The following is a 20037-nucleotide window of genomic DNA, read 5'->3' on the forward strand; positions in this document are numbered from 1 at the left end:
GACCGATTTGATTTTCCAAGGTCTTGATAGAAACCGCCTGACTCTTGCACAACAGCTTAAGTTCCTCAAAATCAGCACTAGTAGGTGCAGCCGCACTTCCCTGTTGAGGATATGATTGTCTTGTAGCATACTGCTGTGGTTGCTGGAATCCAGGTGGGTTAAACTGTTTACTCACTCCTTGCTGATATGGTGGCTGAATAGCATTCTGATTATTTCCCCAGCTGAAATTTGGATGATTTCTGTTGTTAGGATGATAGGTCACTGGCACAGGCTGCTGTTGTCGCTGATAATTATTCACATACTGAACAGATTCGTTGACAAGAGAACACTGATCCGTAGCATGAGAACCTGCACAAAGCTCACAAACCATAGCTATTTGATTAACTCCATACGTAGCCAAAGAATCAACCTTCATTGATAGCGCTTGGAGCTGGGCTGCAATAGCGGTGGCTGCATCAACTTCCAAAATACCTGCTACCTTGCCTGATGTCATCCTCTGAGTTGGGTTTTGATGCTCATTTGCAGCCATCGTCTCAATAAGATTGTACGCCTCAGTATAGCTTTTAGCCTATAAGGCGCCTCCCGCTGCTGCATCGAGCATGGGCCGAGATTGAGCCCCCAAACTATTATAAAAACCAGTGATTACCATCCAATCCGGCATTCCATGATGTGGACATTTTCTCAACATTTCCTTGTAGCGTTCCCAAGCCTCGCACATAGATTCTGTAGGTTGCTGTGCAAACTGAGTAAGAGCACTCCTCATAGCAGCAGTCTTTGCCATTGGATAAAACTTCACCAGAAACTTTTGCGCAAGATCTTGCCACGTAGTGATTGACCCAGCTGGTTCAGAATGTAACCAGTCTTTAGCCTTATCCCTCAGTGAGAATGGGAAAAGCCTCAACTTGATAGCCTCATCAGTCACGCCATTATACTTAAAAGTGCTGCAGATCTCGACAAAATTCCTTATGTGCATGTTGGGGTCTTCAGTTGCCGCTCCTCCAAAAGAAACAGAATTCTGCACCATCTGAATAGTGCCCGGCTTGATTTCAAAGGTGTTAGCTTAAATAGCCGGATGAAGGATGCTTGACTGAATGTCATCAATTTTAGGCCGAGAAAAATCCATAAGAGCTGGATCAGCTTGAACAATATGATCTCCCATATTTACTGGTTCTTTCTGCTCAGTTCCTGAATCTGAATCCTCAAAATCTAACTTCTCCGGTGTATCAAGAACTTCGTCTTTCTCCTCAGCTGTATCTAAGGTCCTCTTGCGAGCACGAGAACGAGTTTTCATAAACGCACTAAAGTACCTGAAACACAACCGAAAAGAGTAATTAACTACTACGTCCTAATCACTGAGTCCTAATGACCAATGATGGTAAGTACATAAACTAAACAAATACGCCGAGTCCCCGGCAGCGGCGCCAAAAACTTGTTAGGGCGAAATCACGTACTAATATTCACGCAAGTATACGCGTTCGCAAGTAATATAGAATGCTTTCTAGTTCGTTCCCTCAGAGACTCAGACTAAGTTATTGTCTAATTTAACTCACTCACCAATGTATGATTACTTCTCAATGTTAAGATAATAACACTTAAAATTGAACTATAATTAACTACTTAATTAACCACTTAACTAACACTGCAATTATCAATAATAAAACACTCATGAGATCACAACTTCATTATTACTTCCTTCTATAGCCATAATTATTACCTTTAGCATGTGACAGTGATGATATTAATCGAATAACACAAAACTGATAAAAGCCAACTTTCATTGTACTAATACCATTCTACCAAACATCCACAATTAAGATAGAAGTTGAATAGTCATCAATTATGTTGAGTTCCTATATGTCTACAGAAATTGACAACACAACGATTTAAGCACAAATTACTCCTTTTGATTACATAGGGCAAATAAAACTGTTAGAGTTACCCACTAATCATGCACAACGGACATGAACCTATGCTAGCATGGCAAGTTCTAAACCTCAAGATCCACTGTCGCTTCACAAGAGATTAACACCCTATCTTATATGTTCGCGACGCACATAAGACGAATACGCACAACCAATACTAGATATCATGCAATCATCACACACTAAAGTATTAAACAATCAACTAAAGAATTCCATAATAAATCCATTGCAACCCCATGATCACGATTAGCCCATAATAGAACTTATCGCCATCATGGGTTCATATGAAATCATGATAAACGAACACAAGAAAATAACAACTAAACTAATTATATTAAAATAGAGTACGTCACAAGAGTAAATAAGTCAAAGCAAGAAAACTAGCATCCAACGTTACAACGAAACAAGAATCACAAAAATATATGCTTCCACTTCGTTGCTGTGTGCTAAATCGGTCTTCTTCCTTATCTCTTTCGCTACTTGCAAAACACAATCTAAAACATAATCCCCTCTTAATTTTCCCTGTGAAAAACGTCTCAAATCTACTTATATAATAGTCCCATAAAACTCAGATTACATAGAAGTTGGAAGCCAAACAGAAGTAGAAGTCTAAAATAATATATTATTTTCCCCGACCCTGCGCGGCCGCTCAGCATTTCTGCGCGAGCGCGCAAGGCTGCTGCGCGGCCGCTCAGCATAGCTGCGCGGGCGCGCAGGACCCTACTGGAAAATTTCCAGGTTTGCTCCGTTTCTTCGCCGTAATCTGCCCGTTCTTTTCCTCTCGCAATGGTGAACACATGCCAAGGCTTATTCTTGATGATTCCTCCTCCGAAATGCAACTAATACCCTGAAATGCATAAGCACTAGAAAAACGCATCAAATACACAAAATACTTGATTTCAAGACACCAATTTAAGCCATTTTAAGACGTTCTAAGTGATATAAAATGCCACTTATCAGTGACTTGTAGAGATCTTAACTTAGAACATTTTTCTCAAAACAAATTTATTCAACTCCAAGCTTCTTCATAATTCTTCTGAGGTATGATCTTCTTGATCTTCTTCCAGATAGAATTCTTAGGCTTGATACTGTTTAAAGAAAAAGACTCCAGTCCGCTCTTTGACATTTTTACAGACTTTAAATGTTACAATATAATAATGCAAACTAAGATTACAATATAACTTACTTAGGGTTGTCAATTTGAATTAGTCTTGTTATTGTACAGGCATGTCTTGCACAACAATCTCCCCCAATTTGTGAGAAGAATGTTTAACATAAATTCATACCTGTTAATAAGACTAACCCCAAGTTATAATGGAAAATAAGACTAATATAAAAATTGACACAATTACAACAATTATACATTAGATGATTTCTTGAGTTTGAATAATTACAAGTATCAGACAAAGACTGGGACTTTTGATTCTTCTCTAATGAGGTCCTTTAGATACACAAGAATTTCAAGTTCCTCTATGATTGGAGTCCCTGTTAGAGCCTCTATCAATTTGAGTCTGTCTTGCTTTGGATAACCAGCTATCATTTCAATTTTGAATTTTGAAAATGAGCCAGCTTTTACATTTAGAAATCTTCCATTTTTGGATATTCTGCTCATCCCTTTTGCTTTGAGTTCTTCTGATATTTTGATATACATTTCAATCTCCTCATCATACTTCCTCTTTTTCTTCTCATATTTAGCTTTACCCCTTGCTATTCTTTCCTCTCTTGCAATCAACCATTCAGCTAGAACAGATCTCCATGCTCTTGTAGCAGTATCCTTATCCTTTAGCAAACTTGTCACTCTCTTGATTTTTGTAGGAGAGAGAGTGTCCATCAAATTGCTGCCAAGAAAAATGAAGGACCCATCTTGAAAGTAGATTCTTACTTTTCTTAGAGTTACAACCCAGATTCTAATTATTTCCTCAGCTAGTTATTGGTAATAATCTTCATCTGAGATGCAACAATTTAAGGGTAGAAAATCATTTTTCTTAAAACAATTCCAAATGGCCCTTTCAGTGACTTCCACTTTTTCAGTAGGCTTGGCTTTCTTAGGTTTTCTCCCAACAGATTTGTAGTTGATTTTGAGTGATGGTTTGACAGAAGGTAGGTTTTGTGATTTTCTTGAGAGATGTTTGGATTGAAGTTATTGGTAATTTTAGAAAGGTGTTTGTAGTTTGTTTGTATAGAAACTTTGGCTTAGAGGTTAGAGGTGGTTTGATGATTGAGGTTGTTGGCTTTGAAGGTTGAGCTAGATTTGTTTGGATTTTTAGGGTTCTGAGACATCATGCCTTTGCTTGCTTCTTCTTTCTCTCCTTTTATTTTCACCATCCTTCTTCTCATCCTCCTTTTTCTCTCCTTGATTCTTGTCCTTGCTGGAACTTGCTTTAAAAGCTTGACTTGGATTTGAGCCAGAAGGATTTTGTTTGTCATCCTTCTGCTCATCATCATCCTTGTCTTTTCTTAGATTGTATTGAGTATTTGGCAGCATGGTGTCAGGATTTACAAGATATCTATCCAAGATCTTTATCATCTCCACATCCTCATCCTTGTTGTTCCTTTTGTACTTTTGATCAGACTACAAATTCATGATCAGCCTCATATTTGATCTGACACAATGTTTAGGAACAAGGAGATGTCTGGCTTATTTGGTTGTTGGACAGATATAAACTACTCCTTGGTTTGGATATAGATAGGCTTCTAGAAAAGCTGCTATCTGTGCCTTTTTGAGCTCTTGGAGAAGTTGAGTGTCTTCTGGAATAACTGGATTCACTCTGTCAATCATTACATCTAGTTTAGATGCTCTTAAAGTTTGAAGATTTATGAAAGTCACCTGAAGACACCTGTCCATACCATCATCATTGATGTTCATGACAATCCTTTTCTCTAAAAAGTTATCAATTTTCACCACCACTGCCCTTATAAAGTTGATGTTCTTGGCCAAATCTTTCTTGTAGGTCACATAGTTATTTTGAAGAGATACTCTTAGTGCTGCAAGAAGGTCATTGAATTCCTGATCTTGATTGGGTCCTTCTGCAGCCTTGAGAAGTCTTTCTTTTCCAACATCAACTTGAGAAGAGCTTTGACCAACCTAAATAGGCTCTTTAGATTTTTCCTTAGCATCCCTAGATTGTTGAATCCTAGACTCAATCTCCCCCTTAGTCTTGGTGACATGCATGAGGAGGGGAGTTGGTAACTCTGGCCTTGTTTGTTCAGGTAAAGAGGGCAGTGGTATGTTGAGCTTCCTCATGATGGCCCCCAAAGCAACATAATTCTGTATTTGGAGATGCTTGTGAGAGTCCACCAGGTTCTGGATATCTGATTGTTGACTCTTGACTAGAGAAGTCAAGCCTTGGACTTGTGCATTCAAAGAGGCATTTGAGGTCTGCAAGTCTGAGACTTGTTGTTAAAGAGATTAGATTTGAAGATTTGTAGAGGTTGAGCCAGGCTGATGAGAGCTTATAGATGTTGAGGAGTCAAAAGTTGCTTCCACAGCCTGTTTGATGCAATCCATAAGCAAGACAGAAGGCTCATATCTGCTCTGGTGAAGCTTTTCCAGTTTGACCTTTGTGTCATTTGCATTGGTGATTTGTTGTTGGACTACTTCATGAAGAGCAATAAAAGACTGTCTGAGGTTTTTGACATCTTTTTCCATAGTGGTCAAATCTAGTCTTTTCATTTGGTCTGCAGAATGTTGAAACTTTGAGGTGATCTTGACCTGAGAAGGTATAATCTCATCCATCTTCTCATTTACCATTTTCCTCACCCTGTCCTCATGACCAATCAATCTGAGTTCTAGAGCTTTTCCAAAGAGATGGAAAGCTTTGAGTTGAGCCTTAGAAATTTAATTGATTGCATCATAGACCTCACCAGGAGTCAGTGCTTTAGCATTGCTGCCCAAAATAGTTAAATAATCTTCCCTGAACTTAGCTAAAACACCCTCCATCTCCAGATTGTAGTCCTTGTTTAGCCATGCATCACAGTTGCCATCCTGTTCAGCTTCATTAACAATTTTGTCTTATTTCTCTTCGATATCTGTTTGATAGGAGAGCATAATGGCTTGATAGTCCTGGTTAGACATATTTGAGGTCAGCAACTGTTGAGAGATTTGTGCTAGTCCTACAAGCTGATCTACCCTGAACTCTTCAAGATTTGATTGAGGTGCAGCTTCTTGGAGCCAGTTGGAGACAGAGTGTGGTTGTTGAGGTTGTAAGGTTGAAGGTTGGTGTGAGGGATCATAACCACCAGTGACAGATAGGGGTGAGCATAAAAATCCGAAAACCGGATTATCCGAATTTTTGATCCGGTATCCGATTTAAAAAATCCGATAATTAGGATATCCGATCCGAATAATTCGGAACGGATATCCGATCCGGTTTTTTGTATAGATTTGGATTCAGATTCTGATCATAATTTTTCATAAAATCGGATATCCGGATCCGATCCAGTTTTTATCTTTTTAATACAAATCAAATTATATATAAATACATGATAAATTATATTTATTTTAGATTTTTTTTAAAAAATATTTAGCGACATTATGACGGTTTCTCTCTGGGACTTTCAAAATTTCAGGTTAATATCCAATTTACTCATCATTCCTTCATTAATATCATCAACAAATTTGATATAAGTGTGTAATATCAATATTAACAAGTTTATATTGACCATGCTTGCAAATTAGACATAAGTGATAGTAAGAAATAATAATTTATATTTGACGAGTATCCTAAAAAATAAATATGAACAAATTTAATATAAGTGTACCCTAAGAAATATGTTTATATTGATCATGTTCGCTAATTTGCAATCAATATTTATATTAAATTAATTTACGTTTCACCATTTTTCCCAACTAATAATATGATGACAAAAGTATAGTTTCATGAATCATTAGTTTCACAACTCGAATATGTATTACTTACCACGTAAATTATATTTTTTTTTAAAAATGGAAGTTTTAATGGATCCGGATAATCCGATTTCCGGTCCGGTTTAATTGGATATCCGAATATCTGGATATCCGGTTAAATCGGATCCGGATACGGAATATAATTTTAGCGATCCGAAAAATCGGATATCCGATTTTAATTTTAAAATCGGACCGGATATCCGGTTTTGCTCACCCCTAGTGACAGATGTCACAGTTTTACTCACAGATTGCTCTGTGTTTATGACAAGTTGTTGTTCCACATTAGTTGTGGGAACCTCCAATTGAATTGGAGGGGATTTGACTGGGTTACTGTCATATGCACCAGTGTCAAACCCTTGTGCTTCTTACAAATCACTGTCACATGAATGTGATAAACTTGCCTCTCCCATAGCAGGGTCATTGGTAATTGTACTCCTAGAATTAACTGCTAATAAAATTTTTGCTAGGATTTTGAGGGGAGTTGTTCCTATATGAGGAACCTCCAATTGAATTGGAGAGAATTTAGATAGCTCCCCCTCAGGAGTACTACCCTCAAACCTAACAGTCTGTGAAGACTGATTTGCACATGAAGGTGCATTTGTAACATCCATGGGGTCTTCAGTAAAAACTGATGAGTCCCCCATGGTTTTTATGGTGTCATCAAGGTCTACCCCAGCTAGTAGCCTCTCACCATCTGATTGTAGTGTCTGGGTGATGAGTAAGGTTTCTTGAACCAAGTCACTTGTATAAGCTTGCACCTGAGAAATGGATTCAAGTGTATTGTGTGAGGAAGAAATTTGAGAAATTAAGATTGGCTGCTCAGAAGTGAGTGTTGGAAGCCCCCCTGAATGGATGAGGGAGCTTCAATAGATGTACTCTCACTGTGTTTGTCATCCTTATTTCTCCTACCATACACTTGAATTTATTCAGGTGTTGGCTGTGCAGACTCTATACAGGGTGCATTAGGGTGAATGCTCTTTTCAATAGACATATTCTAGTGAGAGAATGTATCTAGAGTATGTTTAATCCCAATTTTTACAACTCCATCCTTTTGGGAGGATACAGAGATGATTTGAGTGGCCAGCTCAGTTTGTTTATCCTTCTTTATCTTTCTGACCAAGGGTGACTCAGCTTAGGTTTAATCCTCACCAATCTCATCTATTACTATGAGGGTTATCTCTTTTATATTCTTTTTACTCACTTCACCTGTAACACCCCCAAATCCGGGGTCGGGGATCCGGGTTGTCACGAGTTCCATTTCCCTTAATAACACCCAATCTTAATAATTAATCAACTACTCTGTACTGTGACCCCACAATAAACACACACACACCACACGTTATAGTCTCAGAGATGAACATCCAAAAATAATCACAAGTCATTTTATTCCACAATTATCTGCCAAGACACCTTAAAAAGTTTTCTGAATAAACTTACATTTTCTTTGCCATTATTACAATTCATATTATACATATGTCTGGTACATCAAAAGTTGAAGCCTAGCCTATTGGTAGTTCCTACCTCAGCTACAGCGACATCAATGCCCATAGGAAACTGCGGAACGTTTCCTATCCGCTCGTGAATTGGGAGCTTGGTCCTGTTCATCTTGTCTATCTGATGTTGTGTGATGAAAGAAGAAAGCAAGGGTGAGCAGCAAGCCCACCAAAATAATATGTATAATGATTAACAATATATGAGCCTTCTCATAGTACTCATGAAAGTCTTGGTCAAAAGAAATGAACCAAGTTTGATATCTTAATGCGATTAAGTCGCAAAATATTCAGTATATATGTATATATACTTTTCAAAATATTGGAAGTCCTCTTCCATGCATAATACACACAGAGTTCCAGTGTATAACTGTATAAAAATACCGTTGCAAGGTGATCTCATATATCTAACCTTGTCTCAACGTTTTTCTGAAAATCTTTGTCATGCATAAGATAATCATTTACTAGATATAAGTTTACAAGGTGAAGTTACAAGATACTCCAATATACTTATATCTTTTCCAAATACTACTTGAACTACCACCGTTCAAGTTATAATTAGTTTCAAAAGTTCATCACATAGATGAGACTACAAGACCAGATTTGAATAGATTAAATCTTTAAAATATCATCAAAATAAAATAAAGTTACGAGATACTTCATTTGATGCAAACATCATTTTTGAAAACTTGACCCTGCCAACACTCAACAATCGCCCAACCGTAGCCTTTTTATTGAAGTGCTCTGGGTAGTGTTGCAGAAATATCCAATTGGATGATGAACTCATTACGGGAGTTTGCCACGCCAGGAAGACCACTTACGATAATCAGTCGTAGTAGTACAACCCCACCATTTTCTACATGTAGAGGAGAACCTATCGGATTTACTTGTCAACCGAACACTGAACTCCTAAGGAATGGACCGCCTTAGCGGAACTTCCAGGCCATTTGGGCCAATATAATAAGGCTGGTGTTAGGGCGAAAACATGCACTAATATTCACGCAAGTATACACGTTCACAAGTAATATAGAATACTTTCTAGTTCGTTCCCTCAGAGACTCAGACTAAGTTATTGTCTAATTAAACTCACTCACCAATTTATGATTACTTCTCAATGTTAAGATAACACTTAAAATTGTTGATTAAATATTAATTATAATTAACTACTTAATTAACCACTTAACTAACACTTCAATTTATCAATAATAAAACACTCATGAGATCACAACTTCATTATTACTTCCTTCTATAGCCATTGTTATTACCTTTAGCATGTGACAGTGATGACATTAATCGAATAACACGAAACTGATAAAAGCCAACTTTCATTGTACTAATACCATTCTACCAAACATCCACAATTAAGATAGAAGTTGAATAGTCATCAATTATGTTGAATTCCTATATGTCTACAGAAATTGACAACACAACGATTTAAGCACAAGTTATTCCTTTTGATTACATAGGGCAAATAAAACTGTTAGAATTACCCACTAATCATGCTCAACGTACATGAACCTATGCTAGCATGGCAAGTTCTAAATCTCAAGATCCACCGTCGCTTCACAAGAGATTAACACCCTATCTTATATGTTCGCGACGCACATAAGACGAATATGCACAACCAATACTAGATATCATACAATCATCACATACTAAAGTATTAAACAATTAACTAAAGAATTCCATAATAAATCCGTTGCAACCCCATGATCACGATTAGCCCATAATAGAACTTATCGCCATCATGGGTTCATATGAAATCATAATAAACAACACAAGAAAATAATAACTAAACAAATTATATTAAAACAGAGTACGTCACAAGAGTAAATAAGTCAAAGCAAGAAAACTAGCATCTAACGTTACAACGAAACAAGAATCACAAGAAAATATGCTTCCTCTTCGCTGCAGTGTGCTAAATCGGTCTTCTTCCTTATCTCCTTCGCTTCTTGCGCAAAACACAATCTAAAACATAATCTCCCTCATTCTCCCTGTGAAAACGTCTCAAATCTACTTATATAATAGTCCCATAAAACTCAGATTACATAGAAGTTGGAAGCCAAACAGAAGTAGAAGTCTAAAATAATTTATCCTTTTCCCCGACCCTGCGCGGCCGCTCAGCATTTCTGCGCGTGTGCGCAAGGCTGCTGCGCGGCCGCTCAGCATTGCTGCGCGGGCGCGCAGGACCCTACTGGAAAAAATCCAGGTTTGCTCCGTTTCTTCGCCGTAATCTGCCCGTTCTTTTCCTCTCGCAATGGTGAACACATGCCAAGGCTTATTCTTGATGATTCCTCCTCCGAAATGCAACTAATACCCTGAAATGCATAAACACTAGAAAAACGCATCAAATACACAAAATACTTGATTTCAAGACACCAATTTAAGCCATTTTAAGACGTTCTAAGTGGTATAAAATGCCACTTATCAGCTGGGCCGGTGCCACTCGACCACTTACGCCACTCCTAGTTCAGATGAAATCCATGACTCTGAAACGTAAAGCTCGTTCCCCCTTTCCCCAAGTAGAAACTTGTTGAAATGGCTCCACCAAGAAGTCGTATCTAGTTGGAAAGGAGAACTCACTGATATTTCCCAGGCGATGCCTGTTAATGGATTAACTTGTTCCAAGAATTTTACTTCCCGAGTGTTGGGTAAGTAATCAATTCGTTTAACAAAACTACAACCTTGTTGCAAATATAAAACACACCACAGAGCCGGATCCCTCAGGTTTTGAGCGAGTATTTAAATCCCCTTCGAAAGGAGGATCTTAAATATAAAAATGAGTTTTGGGATCCGCTCTAACTTTTAAAAATCATTTTGAAGACTCGCAAAACATTTTTAAGAATGTTTGGAGTGATACTGATTTAACAAAATAAATCAGTCCCAATATATTAGAAAATATCTGAATATTATTATTTAAATAATATTTCCATAAAGAATAATCTTTATAAAAATAATTGAAGTAGAAGTTTTAAAACTTATACTTGAAATGAATATTAAATAACCAAAGATATACCTATACGAAAGTACTATCTTTATTTGAATAATCAAAAGTGAGTTTGATTATCGACACCTTATTCTTTAATAAAATAAAGAATATATCTCAGCAAATAATTGGAGTCATAGATCCTCAAATGAATATTCAAATAATATTCAATAAATAAAATAAGCTGAGTCATAAGCCCTCGAATGAATATTCGAAATAATATTCAATAAATAAATAAGCTGAGTCATAAGCCCTCGAATGAATATTCGAAATAATATTCATTAAATAATAAGCTGAGTCATAATACCTCGAATGAATATTATAAATAATATTCATTAAATAAAATAAAGGAGTCATACATCCTCAAATGAATATCCAAGTAATATTCAATAAATAATATAAAGGAGTCATAAGTCCTCGAATGAATATTCAAGATAATATTCATTAATAAAATAAAGTATCGAATAAACCTTATTCGATTAATAGTTTTGAAAACTATAACCATATATATATATAAATATATATATATAAAATCTACTCCTCGACTCCCGGTTTTAGAAAATATTTTCACCTTTGGGTCCCTATACTAAGGGTATATGCAAATTACCGCTATTCTCTAGCATAGGTATTATCAACTGAACCAACAGATATATATGGCAAGAATATGAAACAGGCATGCATATATATACCATATCAACATGCTTCAATATATCGCAAAATTTGCTAATTAACCAACATGCATCTATCACAAGATAATGCATATACATATATACATCACAACAACAGTATAACGGGTAGAAAACTTGCCTGAGCGACTGAGGGTTACGAATGGCTCGGGACGAGTCTGGTAACCTATAATCAACAAGTAAGTTGGAATTAAACCAAAGTCACTTGTTAATCTATACTCTAACCAACTCAGACTCTAACGCTCGTTTTGCGCTTACTGAATCTCTTAAGTCACTCGAGTACCCTCGGCTCCACCATTTTTAATAATTTAACCATTACGAGTTTTAAGGCGATTCCTTCGCGAGTGTCTTACCAACTGCCTATTACACCTTACATAAATGTTTCATACTTCAATTAGTCCTTTAAGGTCTTTAACCTATGTTTCAAAGTAAGGCGAGGGGTAAGGGTTTGTTCGCGAAACGTCGTTACTTAAAATGGCCATTTCTCCTAAACCGTTCATCGGAATCCAACGAACCACATATCAAAACGAAGCTCGTAACATGAACTATCTAAACATGGCAATGGTCAAAACCTAGCAGTGAGTTCAAGGGTTCTGATGTTAAGAATAAAAATAGTCTAAAGTAAATCGGACATTACGACGGCTATGTTTACGCGATTTCCCAAATTTAAACCATTCCAAAACCATCACAATTCAATCCACAATCACAACCAAATCAAAACTCCATCCATACTACATCATAACAGCCCCAACAACTCAACATTAACAATTTATACTTATTCCCCACATGAACTAAAAGCTTTACTTAAGTTCTTTAACTAATTAACAAGATTTACAACTCCAAAAACACCACAAAACCAACTAATCTCTACAAACTCAACCAAACTTTAAACAAACAAGCCTCATGCTTCACATATACTATATCAATCATATTCATTCCTAATTACTCAAAACCAAAGCTAGGGTTTAAAGTTTATACCTTCCTTGGAGCTTTTAATCCATGAAAGATCCTTGAAATGCCCATGGAAGCCTTAATCTAACCTCCTACAAGCTTGTTCTTTCAAAGAAATCAAGAACACAAAAATTAATTTCAAGACTATTCACCATCTTCTTCCATGATTTATAGAAAAAGATTGGCTTGGAATTAGAAGCTTAAACTTATAGGAAGTATGTAACTATCCATGGGGAAGCTTAGATAAATACCTTGCTAAATAGTAAGTGGTGGAGCTTGGATCTTCATTTTGCTAAGAAAGAAGCCGAGAGCTTCATGAAGAAATGGAGGGTTTTGTGTTTTGTTTGGTGAAAATGTAATGTTTGGCTTGGTTGGTTGATTATTGATTTGTTTTGTTTTTGGTTAATTACCTTAATAACCTTGTCTTTGTGTGGTTATAAACCAACCACATCTCCTTCCTCCCTATGTCATGCTTATGTCATCATGTGGTGTCATCCTTCCCTCTTTGTCCTCTTCCCATTGGTTGGATGACATCATCCCCTCTAATCTCTTTGATTAACTTCTTAATTGTTTGCCTAATGACCGCTGATCTGTTATACGGTTCGCTTAACTTTCGTTTTCGTTTATCGTTTGAGGGATCATACCCGGGATCTTATTACTTAGGTTCCCTTAACCTTTCTCAATATATTGTATTCCTTTTATGATCCTCTCTTATAATCCTTTAATTTAAATCCTTTTTTATCCTGTTACCTTATACTCAATTCTTTCCGTATCTAGTGGATTTCCGGGAAAAATCAAAGTGTTCGGAATTGGATTCTGACGATCTTTACATACACTTATATACCACATAGAGTACTAATAATATCCCAGAAGATCAATAACAGAACTTCTACATAGTGTGGCATGAAAAGTTTTCTCATTCAGCATAATCTGCAAAATCACTATTCATAAGGGTTTCAAAAATTTCCAAAAATTTGGGGTTATTACATCACCCTTTTGAGAGGATGAAGTGGTTGGTTTCCTAGCTGCTAGTTGGTTTGAAGAAGTGGTTTCAGCTTGGGAAGGTCTCTGTGGGTGTTCCTGTGTTTGTACTTCACAGGCTCAGGAACCATAGTTGTGCTAGACTGTGCATTTGATCTCATGTCAGGAATTGGGTAAGGGTAAGTTCTAAATCTCTCCATCATGAATGGAGTGATTTTCAGACTCATATTTAACTTGTTCTTTGTAGTAATTGAACCAAATATTATTTTGGACACTTTCTTACAATTGCCTATTTTAGTGCTATCTATACCATTCAACAAATGTATGTATGTTACTTTATGGTTTAAATTAGACATAATGAATCTAGGAAAGAAAATTTCCTTACCTCTAGCAGATTGGGGCATGGTCAGCCTGGTTGCAAGTTCTTTGAGGATCAATAGACCAACATTCAAGTGTCTATTGTGAGTTATTAAGTACACCGGCTTCTGTACCACACTTGAAATGTTGTCATACCCTATCTTCCTGCATGTGAAGGCCCTCACTATAGAATCAAACACAAAGGACCATTTCTTCCGTAAGTTGGTTCTGTTAAAGCTTGACAAGTTGATTCTTCCACCATAGTTGATGAAGTCCATAAACTCAGTCAGTTCATCCTGGGTTGGCACCTCCACTAAGTTTGCAGTTGGAAGCCCCAAAGCTATATTCACATCTTGCTCATTGAACTCTATCTGTTGGCCTTCAACTGTGCAAGTTACCACTAGAGATACAGAGTTATCATTCATGACAGTCCTTACCACAACTATTGTCCAAAACTCATGCAGAACATCCAAGTACAAGACTGGGTTAGCAGTTAAAGCTCCTGCAAGGTAGGATTCAGACAAGAATTTCACAAACCCCTTGAAACTATCAGGGGCTTGGTTAGCATCAGTAAAAACTAGATAATTTGTTCCTTTATCTGGGATAGCAACTCTAACAATATTGAGTGCCATTGTTGTTTAGTGAGAGTGAATGGGTAAGAAAAATTAGTGAGAAAGGAGTAAAAACGAGAGAGAAATCGGTTTTGGATTGAAAAGCTAGGTCACTTGAGTTCTCGAAGGTGTAAGTATGTATATGTATCGAGATGTCTGGGTATCTATAGTAAAAGCAAATGACTTGTCGAGAAGTCAAAAATAGACGTTTGGAGTATACTTATCGAGAAGTCATTTTAAAATATGAAAAACATATCGATAAGTCATTTTATTAATTCTTGTAGTGAACTAAAAACAAGCTTATCGAGATGTCAAATAAATACCCAGTTTTTCCAAAATGGACTGAACTTGATTCCAATTTTTATTTGAATAAATCAAAATAAAATCAGAATAGTTTTGCCAAAAGGATTTTACCAAAATAATTTATTAAATTAAATTATTTCAGTACTGAGTTATTGATAAGTCTAAAAGTTATACTTATAGAGAACTCTTTGAGTTAACACTACTAGAGAACTCTACAATGACTTATCGATAAGTCATAATAAAGCTTATCAAGAAGTCACTCGAGAAGTCAGTAAATTGACTTATCGAGAACTCACTCGAGAAGTCTTAAAATGACTTGTCGATAAGTCAATTAGACTTATCGAGAACTCAGTTCTCTAAATACTTTTGATCACTTTGATTCTGCCTTGTGTTAATTCTACTTATTAAAGATGTAAATTAACAGCTAGACAGTTTGCTTAGAGTTTAAAAAATTCCATGCTAAATTTTTGTTTTTGAAAAATAAATATGCAGAGATTTTTAAAATATTTATAATTTATATTTCAGTTAATTTCCAATTACATCAAATTAATTTTGATTTACTAGAAATTAATCTGCTGTAAAACATTAGCTGAGTTCTTTCCTTAGGATGAAGAATTAAGCATTCCAATTTCACCTACAAGTCTAGTGAAATTTGCTTTATCCAAAGGTTTAGTAAAAATGTCAGCTAATTGTTTTTCTGTAGGAACAAAAATGAGCTCAATGGTACCATTTGTAGCATGTTCTCTAATAAAATGGTACCTCACATCAATCTGCTTTGTTCAAAAATAATTAACTGGATTAGCCATTATAGATATAACACTAGTATTGTCACACATAATTGGGATTTTGTGTAACGCTAGGCCATAGTCCATTAGCTGATTTCTAATCCAAAACACTTGAGCACAACAACTACCTGCAGCTCTTTATTCAGCCTCTGCTGTAGAAGTTGACACAGATTATTATTTCTTTCTATACCAGGATACAAGTCTTTGTCCAAGAAATTGACAGCTTCCACTAGTACCCTTTCTGTCAACCCTACATCCAGTAAAATTTGCATCTGTGTAGCCAACAACTTCAAAACCAGTTCCCTTAGGATACCACAATCCCAAGTTTGAAGTCCCCTTCAAGTATCTGAAAATCCTCTTTACATCCATCAAATGTGATTCTTTCGGATTGGCTTGAAATCTTGCACACAAACATGTAACAAACATGATGTCTGGTCTACTTGTAGTCAAGTAAAGCAATGATCCAATCATCCCTCTATAGCTTGAAATATCTACACTTTAACCCTTTTTATCTTTATTCAACTTTGTTGCTGTAGACATACGTGTAGATCCAGGTGAACAATCAACCATACCAAACTTTTTCAATAAATCTTTGACATACTTAGTTTGGCTGATGAAGATCCCATCATTTCTTTGACTGACTTGAAGTCCAAGAAAGTAACTTAATTCCCCATCATACTCATTTCATATTCACTCTGCATAAGCCTGGAGAATCTTTGACAAAGCTTTTCATTTGTAGAACCAAAGATAATATCATCCACATAAATCTGAACTAGGATCATATCATCACCATGCTTCTTGTAGAAGAGTCTTGTCTATAGTGCCTCTAGTAAAACCATATTTAACTAAGAATTCTGACAATGTATCATACCAAGCTCTAGATGCCTGCTTTAGTCCATATAGAGCCTTGAGTAACTTGTACATAAAAAGAAATTCTGGATCTTTAAATCCAGGTGGCTGTTGCACATAAACCTCTTCTTCTAGCTCACCATTTAGAAAGGCCCTCTTGACATCCATTTGATACACTTTAAAATTTGAATGTGCAGCAAATGATAGAAAAATCCTTATTGCTTCAAGTCTTGCAACTGGAGCAAATATTTCATCATAATCAATTCCTTCTTCTTGTGAGTAGCCTTTTACAACCAACCTTGCCTTGTTTCTGGTAACTATACCATTTTTATCCATTTTGTTCCTGAACATCCATTTTGTTCCAATTATACTTCTGTTCTTTGGTACAGGAACTAAGTCCCAAACTTTATTACTTTCAAACTGATTCAGCTCTTCCTGAATAACACATATCTAATCAGGATCCATTAGAGCTTCTTCAGTTTTCTTAGGTTCTACTTGAGACATGAAGTATGCATGTAGGCACTCATTAGCAGTTGCACTTCTAGTTCTCACACTAGCAGTAGGATCACCAATAATTGCTTCTCTAGTGTGAATTCTATCTCACTTCCTTGTCTGAGTTTGTTGACTTGTGCCTTCATCATTTTCTTCATCATTGGTATGACTTGTAGATCCTTCTTCTATTTCTCCCCCTGAGTTTGTGCTATCAAATTCAGGTGTTTGAGATGAGCTTCCATTCCCATGATTTTCCTATTCAGTAGTCTCTTCTTTCATCATCTGTTGTGCATTAGTTTCATCTTCTCCATCAGAATCACTATCAATGTTGAGATTTTCAAATACAAGGGTTTCAGCTTCATTATCATCAAGGAATTCTAATCCTTGACACTTATCATCATCAAACGTCACATCCGTGCTTTCCATAATCTTTTTTTGATCAATCACATAGACCTTGTAGGAAGTTCTCTCCAATGAATATCCCAGAAAAATTGCTTCAAAAACCTTTGAGTCAAATTTTCCCACATATTCAGAGTTGTCTTTTAAAATGTAACATTTGCTTCCAAACACATGAAGATGCTTTACAGTAGGCTCTCTCTTAGACATGATTGAGTAAGGTGATTTTCCATGGGCCTTGTTAATGAGATATCTGTTTTGTGTATAGCATGCAGTGTTAACAGCTTCTTCCCAAAAACTTATTGGCAACTTGGCATCTTGCAGCATTTTTCTAGCATCTTCAACTAATGTTCTATTCTTTCTTTCAACTACTCCATTTTGTTGAGGTGTTCTAGCAGCAGAGAACTCTTGAACAATGCCTTTATTTTTGCATAATTCAATTAATGTTGCATTTCTGAATTCTGTTCCATTATCACTTCTCAATCTCTTTACACAGTTTTGATTTTCAGCCTGTTTCTCTATCTTCTTTATGTGATCAATTATGATGTGAGGAGTCTCATATTTAGAGTGCATGAACTCTACCCAAGTGTACCTTGAAAAATCATCCATCATTACAAGTGCATATTTGTTCCTTGAAATTGATAAGATATTTACTGTCCCAAACAAGTCCATGTGAATAAGTTGCAAAGGTGCATTTATAGAATTTACAGTTTTTGACTTGTGACTTGATCTTTTCATTTTTCCTTTCTGACAGGCTTCACAAACTTCAACTTGAGCAAACTCCAGATTAGGCATGTCTCTTACTAACTCCTTTTTGACCAAGATGTTAATTGCATTAAAATTCAAGTGAGATAACTTTTTATGCCATAGCTTGCTTTGTGCTTCTGATGCCTTGGTGTAGAAGCAACAAATTCCATCCTTATTTGCTGAGTCCAAGTCTGGAACAAATAAGCTTCCTTTTATTGCTCCTTTTAGAGCAACTTCACCAGTTTTCTTGCTGATAAAAGTGCATTCTTCTTTGTTGAATAAAACTTCAAAGCCTTTGTCTCCAAATTGGCTAACAATGAGAAGATTCACTTCAAGACCAGCTACTAGTGCTAGATCATCAATGACAACATTTCCAGAAACAATCTTTCCATATCCCATTGTGAATCCTTTTCTGTTGTCTCCAAAGGTTACCAAAGGGCCAACCTTCTCCTTAAATTGTGATAGCAGGGCCTTATCACCTGTCATATGTCTGGAACATCCATTGTCTATGATCTAGATGACCTTCTTCATTTTTCCCTGCACACAATGAGTTTTAAGTGTGTTTAACAACCCAAGCAGTGTTGGGAACTTTCTTCTTGTTAAATGATTTAGCAGAAATAGAATGAGTTGTTTCAGATAAAATAGAATTCATTGACTGTTGTGCATTTTCCCTATCTGTTGCAGACCCAATTTTTGTTTCTTTGAGGTCTACTCTCAGCTTGTGGCAATTTTAATCACTTTCAAGTTGCAAGGGATGCAATCAAACTTGTCACAGAATGAGTAGGGATCATTTGCATCTACTTCATTGTATTTGCAGGCTCCTTCAACTGGCTTGCTAACACCCTTTTTACAAAGGTGAGTTAGGTAATTCACAGAGCCATATTTCTCACATTTCTTTCTTGGAGCATCTGCAACATAAGAAAAAATGTTGCTTTTGTTTATCCCAATTTTCCCATTTCTATTTTTCTTCTTCTTTCTTGCATCTTCCGTTTTGGTTTCTTTGACAGGTGTCTTAGAACCTTAGTTGTCCCTGAGATTCTCTTCAGCTTTGAAAGATTGAGTTGCTTCTGCATTTTTCTTCTCATTATTTTCATCAACAATTTCTTGCTTGATAATCAACTCTTCTTCACTGAAGTTAACTTCACATGCCTTGAACATAGGTGAAATAACGTTTTTCAGCATTGCTGGAACATTTTCATTTTCTGTTGCTTTTCCTTTGTCACCTATATTTTTCTTCTTGATGTTCAAGGCATCATAATCAAGACCAATATCAATATTTACACATGGCTTGTTTTTCTCATGGTATTGTCCAACCAACTCAGATTCATTCTTGAAGGACTTCAACTTCACTTCATTCTTTTCCAGCTTCTCCCTTAACACTGCTTCAATCTCACTTGCACACTTGAGCTTGTTCTTCAGATATGCATTCTCTTGTCTCACAACTTCAAGCTCTACCAGCAATAATTCAACTTCTTTTTTCTCTTTTTCAAGCTTCTCATTTATCTTTTTCAGTCTGCTAACCTCTTCATTAGCAGCAACCATACTTGTATAAATGTGAAACATTTCTGTGCTCAT

At 36.3% G+C, this 20037-nt stretch overlaps 1 non-coding gene across 1 annotated transcript; it reads left to right on the forward strand.

The window, feature by feature from the left end:
• The first annotated feature begins 659 nt into the window (after positions 1 to 659).
• Positions 660 to 766, forward strand: LOC141698724 (small nucleolar RNA R71). The gene has a single exon (XR_012565228.1). It is a non-coding gene; the product is annotated as a small nucleolar RNA R71 (small nucleolar RNA).
• Positions 767 to 20037: the final 19271 nt, after the last annotated feature.

The sequence above is a fragment of the Apium graveolens genome, chromosome 11 (assembly GCF_009905375.1).
Source record: "Apium graveolens cultivar Ventura chromosome 11, ASM990537v1, whole genome shotgun sequence".
NCBI classification, from domain to species: Eukaryota; Viridiplantae; Streptophyta; class Magnoliopsida; order Apiales; family Apiaceae; genus Apium; species Apium graveolens.